We start from the raw sequence: 6,306 nt of genomic DNA on the forward strand, positions 1-6,306 counted from the left end.
CGCTCTTCTGCTGAAGCAGAATACAGGGCCATGGCTACGACAGTTAGTGAGATCATCTGGCTCCGTAGCCTATTATCATCTCTCGGTATCATCTTCTCTCAGCCCACTCAATTGTTTTGTGATAATCAGGCAGCACTTCACATTGCTGCAAACCCAGTCTTTCACGAGCGCACGAAGCATATTGAGATTGATTGTCATTTCATTCGCGATCATATTAAGAGTAATGTCATCGTTGCCGCACACGTCTCCACGAAACATCAATTGGCGGACTTATTCACTAAGGCATTGGGTCGAGATCGTTTTCTTTTTCTTCTCAGCAAGTTGGGTGTTCGTAATCCTTACGCACCAACTTGAGGAGGGGGTATTACAGTTGTATATTATCTTGGTATCTTGTATTTTAGTATAGCTTTCTTATGTTAGGCTAGATATCATATGTTTCCTTATATTCCTAGGACTTTCTCTTTCAGCTGGATGTAACCTGATGAATGAATTGAACCGAATGTTCAGCAGAATAATTCTGCACTTTCTCTCTCGATCATAACAGTTCCCATGACGCTCCCTGGAGGCTATAACAGCGGATGATTTATTGCTCCAATTGTTGAATGTATATGGATAATTCTTTTGGACATATCGTGTAAGGAAAATTTACCCATTTTTAGGTGAATTAATTTTAACAGAGTTTCCCTTTCTTTTCGAATGATTAATATTTGGTAATACCGTTGTCTGGATGAATGTAACATAACTATATTATGCCAAGAAAATTTTGGCATGCGTCTGTCACAATGGCAAGTTGCACAAGAAAATCATTAGAAATATATATTTACCGTACACTGCATTCTAACCTACCATTAAGCTCGTGTTCTCAAAAACAGAGAAGGTCGAAAGGATTTTTGGTTATACATTGCACCAGAAGGCACGACCTTTTACAGCAACTAGCAATTGTGCTCACAAATGCAAGAATTCCACCTGGGCTCTGATACCGTGTCACAAAACCCACAGCGTTCTCTTCCGGGGAAAATCGAGCGGCACGCCGATTTGCAGTCCTCAACCTTGCACGATTCATCCCAGACACCGAAACTCGTTTGGCACATATTACTATTAGGCTTTGTTTGAGGGGGAGGAGGAGATGGCACACTCATGGAAGCACTTGCAGACCTTTTGGTTGGAAACATCGCTGCACATCCCCTGTCCGCCTCTATGTGCCAGTTTGCAGATGCTGCCGCACATTCTGTCACATGGCCCCATATCTTCTACGCATATTCCTGCATTTGCCATTCCCAAGAACTTCCCTGTGACTGCAATAGACATTTGTCAATAAACATTAAAACCTTAAGCTCGTTGAAAAAGACAGCTCAGAAGACTCGACTTTGACAATTGAAAAGGAAATAGTATCGTACCTAAGGCGAATGCAAGAAGTAAGAGCATCGGTAGGGAGACTGGTTTGGCCATTCTCATCAAATATTACTATGTTCTCGATGATCAGAGAAGAAGATATATATGCTGATTCTGCTAAGGAATTGATGATGAAGGAGAGAACCATTTGAATCTTCATATATATAGGAAGGAGATGGTTGTATTCAAGTAACTTTGATGTCGTCATATTTGCTGTAAGTGATTGGATTTGTTTTTTGCTTTAACCGTGGACACTTTTTTTCTCTGATTAGGGGAAAAAAAACTGAAGGCACATTCTGTTGACAAACCAAGGAACTTGTGGCCAATTAAAGAAACACAAACAAACCAAGGAACTAGTACTAAATTGAATTGGTTCAAGTGATACGGCATTTGTTTTCCTTAAGCAAAATCTCAGGTTTGGATCTTATGAATAGAGAAAATTCACACCGGGAAAGTTTTACCCCCTTTAGGCCGACCGCTTGAACTGAATTAGTCGGACCCAGTGGGCTTCCAAAAGTACGCAAAAAAAAAAAGTGTCTCCTAACATCCAAAACAAAGTGTCCGAAACCCACAACTTCCTCAACTCAAGAGTTCCAGCTTCAACAGAACTCGCTGCAACAATATAATCCAAATTTAGGAAAAAAAAAAAAAAAAAACAGAAGAAGATAGAGAACGGCGTTGCAAAGATATATTAAATTTCAAACAGCAATTTCGTACGAATTTTAAGGGGAAAAAATAAAAGTACAAGGATCCGCATGATAAACGGCTATATATATATATATATGTATATATAGATTCTCGCATGATGGGTTTCGTATATTATGGAGAAGAATATGGAGACGATGGTCTGTGTCGTGGCGTAAAGGTCCATCCAACTCACAGCAGTATAATACTATTCTTTTTCTTTTTTTTTTACCAGGCAAGAAATTACAAGGACCGGCCTGGCTATTTATGGGCAAAGTGATAAGATCGAAGATTTGGAAAACGAACTAAAATGATATATGCTTGGTCGGTAAGAAATACAACACACACACACACAAAAATTTGAATCTCTAAGATAGAACATTTGATTATTGTTAATATGGTCCTAAGCTACATGATAATAAAGTTACAAAGATCTGCGTCTCGTTTTCCATGGAAAAACATGTCTTTTGAGAAACTTATAGTGCAGATCAAGAAATTCTGTATCCAACCTCACTGTTGATAGCGAGCCCTTCTTCTTCTTCATATATGGTAATCATCAGATCTGAGTGTTTAGCAGTGGTTTTCTTCCCCTGCATTTGTTCATCTTGTGCAACTGGGTAGTCCAGAATCCCAGATGGGGCTTGGTTGGGCTGATCATATGTCATGAGAGGGATACAAACTAAGGGAGAAGAAGAGCTCCAAGAAGGTCTAGTGATGGATGTCTTGCTCCCTTACCTTCTCGATTCTTCTTTATTTAACAGGTAGCGCTACAGCTAGCAGACTCCGAAAAGGCTCTAGTACATATTCTTTGACGTACTTGCTGATTTCCGATCCTGTGTGCGTGCCCAATTTATTTTATAAATTATTGCTTCCGTGTTTGTTCGGACGAAGCTGCGAGTTGTTGCAGATCTCATGTCATATCGGCAACTTGTGTCATTGTCTTTTAGCTGTCTTTTGCTGTGCGGATGTCAAGAGGGCTGAGGGCTATGTGACAAGCATTGAGAGTGACTCGGAATCACTTGCCCTTTATTTTCTTTTCTCCCTTCAGAGAATGATCCATTATTATTCTAAAGTTTTTTCAGAGGTTTTGTTATAGCTTGAACTTTATGGACAAGACGGCGTCAAAAGTCGATCCATTAGGATTTATCAAAAGTTCTGATCTATGCACTCTTGTCTCATTGCATTACGAACTTGTCTCGTTACATTTTCTATAAATTATAAACGATGGTATCAGGTTACTCATGGAAAATTCTCTCTTTAAATGGCATCCTAACCCAGTTTTGCACTAATTCCCATTTTTCTCATGACAATGAAGCAAGAGCAGAAACTCCAAGGAGTTCATCTGATGGAAACAAGCTGAAGGACCGACGTGGCCTTTAGTAGAACAATACGTGCAAAAGCATGAAGTCCACCTGAGCTTTGAGGCCAGGATGCAAAACCGTCGGCCCCTCCCTTCCGGCAACTGTAAATCATAGAAGCCTTTGCAGACTTTTAAGGTTAGATGCAGAGGTGCAGATCTCTCGTCTAGTCCGATGCACGATTGTGCATATATGTACTATTTCAATTTTCATCACATGCTCCCATGTCTCGAAAGCATAAAGTTTTTCCCTTTCCCATTTTTAAGAGCTTCCCTGTCATCGTAAATTGTCCTAGTCAAGAAATCCATGTTAAAAATTTAAAGCTGGAGGGAAAGTTTCTCTGGAACAATGATCAATACAAATTGCACTGTTTCAGGCAATGTTACAGAACGATCAATACAAAATGTCCCATACCGGTTGAAAAGAAAAAAGACAAAGGCCCAGTAACACATTGGCTTAAGCTTTTGGGTTGCAGATAAGCTCAAGTCCGAATTAGGTCCATTTTATTTGAAAATTTATCCAACTCTATCTCAAGTACTGTAACCTTCGGTAGCAACTGTTTACAAAAACAGGAACCGAAACTCTGAGTCCATGTAGCAAAACCAGCTGTCCTCCCTTCCTGAGGTTGCGATTACTTGCCAATTAGTAAGTTGGGGCCCCTGCAAGAAGTGCCCCAGATGCCTAGACTCTTGTGACACATTCTGGGATTCACTCGGGTCGATTTCCGCACTTGTAGAAACATTTCCTGACTTTAAGGTTGGATGTCACACCAATGACCAGTTGTGTACATATCATGCAATTTTTGATCAGATGCTACCGTGTCTTGAACACAATTTTGCCTTCACCATTTCCGCGAGCTTTTCCTCTCATCATAAATGATCCTAACAAAAGGCCACGCTATTTATCCTTTATGTGCTTGCACTGGTGTATGATTCTGAATATGATGGTCGATAAGTATGTGTGACCAGGAATGTAGCAGTTGCCTGATGGGAAATTTTTTGAGTAGATGATCATCAATTTACACATGGCGATTCTTTTGATGAAAATGTACTTACGAATTGCAAGAACAGAGAAATAGTTAGGGGGAGTTTGGTTATTGCTGCATGTGTAGATATGAAGTGGATTAGTTGTGCTTTGCTGGCCTTAACTTACCCTCTTCTAAATCAGGCCTGTTGCTTACAAAGAACCTCTTTTTTTTTGGGTAATTACTTGAAAAGGAACTTTGAGTTGCCCCAAACAAATATATCCGTCGAGATTTTCTGTGGGTGGAAAAAGATCTGTGAATCCGAGCCGTTGGTTACGAAGAATCAGTTCTCATCAGCCTCTTTGGAGGACTGCAACAATCGACAAATTTAATTACTCCAGTACAAGAATTAAGTCATTGATAATACTCCGAGACCTAGTTTAAGAAAGGATTTATCCATTTGCTGTTAATTTGGATGGAATTTCCTTTTATCTCCAAAACAATCTAGTGGAACTCCTTCAATAGCTAGACGGATGTAAGAGAATTCTATTTTGCGAAGAAAATATCGGCATGCGTTTGTTGTAATGGCAAGTTTATGCATGAGAAGACAATCAAAAATATTTTCAACGTACATTGAATTCTAACCCTAGCAATAATCTCGTGTTGTTCGTGAGAGAATATGAACTAGCTAGGAAGGTTTCACGATTACCCATCGGACCCGAGCTCAAGACTGAACTCCTGCAACCTTTTACACCAACTAGCAATTATGCTCGCAAATACAAGAAGTCCACCTAGGCTCTGATGCCTCATCACAACCACCATGGCCTTCCCTTCCACGGAACTTCGAGCCACAGGCGGAATCGCAGTCTTCAGTTCTGCAAGATTCACCCCAGATGCCAAGACTCGTTCGACACCTATTAGGCCTCACTTGAGGAGGAGGTGGAGAAGAAATTATTTTGTTATGGAAGCACTCATGGAAGCACTGGCAGACTTTTTCCTTAGAAACAACGTTGCACATCCCTTGTCCACCTTGATGCGCCAGTTTGCAGATGCTGCCGCAAAATCGGTCACATGGCCCCATGTGTTCCACACATATTTCTGCGTTTGCCATCCCCAAAAACTTCCCTGACATCGTAAATAATAATTTCGTCAACTTAATCAACTCCAAAACATTAAGCTCGCTGAATAAGAGAAGACTCGACTTTAACATCTGGAAAGGAAATTTATCATACTTGAAACAAACAAGACAAGTAGAAGCATTGGAAGGGAGAGGTTGGCCATTCTCGTCAATGCTACTGTACTCTTGATATTCGGAGGAGAAGATATCGAATCTGTCTGAACTCTAATGGCTCTGCTGATTCTGTTGTGGTGTTTAAATACATAGGAAAGAGGACAAGTAATTTTGATGGTGTCATATTTGCTGTAATTGATCATATAAAATAAGGGAAGACACTTTTTTTTTTTGGAGCCTGAATAAAAAAACTGACGGCAGATTCAGTTAACTAACAAAAGGAGTTCGAAATAAAACTAATCAAGAGTGTCTCCGTGCCTTTATGTCTTCCAATTTCAATACATCATCAACAACTCTAACATAATCCAAATTTAGAAAGAAGCAAAAAATGGACAACCAGTGCAAAATAATATATTTCACCCAAGCAATTCCATTTAAATTTTATGCGGAAAAAATGTAAATAAAATGCAATACATTCACACAGGATGAATGGTTGAATAGTTGACTGAATGATTCAAGAAATTACAATATAATTGGCTTACCTTTTTTAATAAGCAAAAGAAGTCCGGGCGTATTAAACCCATGGAGCGTAGTCATATGGGCCCGACCCACAGTGAAGTTTCAAAAGAATACTATCCATCCAAAAGCCTATAATGCTTGGAATACTTGCACATTAC

At 39.7% G+C, this 6,306-nt stretch overlaps 1 long non-coding RNA gene across 1 annotated transcript; it reads right to left on the reverse strand.

Moving 5' to 3' along the window:
• Positions 1-722: 722 nt before the first annotated feature.
• Positions 723-1,551, reverse strand: LOC116205785. Its single transcript, XR_004156579.1, has 2 exons — positions 1,398-1,551; positions 723-1,295 (listed from the first exon to the last, which is right to left on the reverse strand). It is a non-coding gene; the product is annotated as an uncharacterized LOC116205785 (long non-coding RNA).
• Between the last annotated feature and the right edge of the window lie 4,755 nt (positions 1,552-6,306).

Source organism: Punica granatum, chromosome 4 (genome assembly GCF_007655135.1).
Source record: "Punica granatum isolate Tunisia-2019 chromosome 4, ASM765513v2, whole genome shotgun sequence".
Classification (NCBI taxonomy): domain Eukaryota; kingdom Viridiplantae; phylum Streptophyta; class Magnoliopsida; order Myrtales; family Lythraceae; genus Punica; species Punica granatum.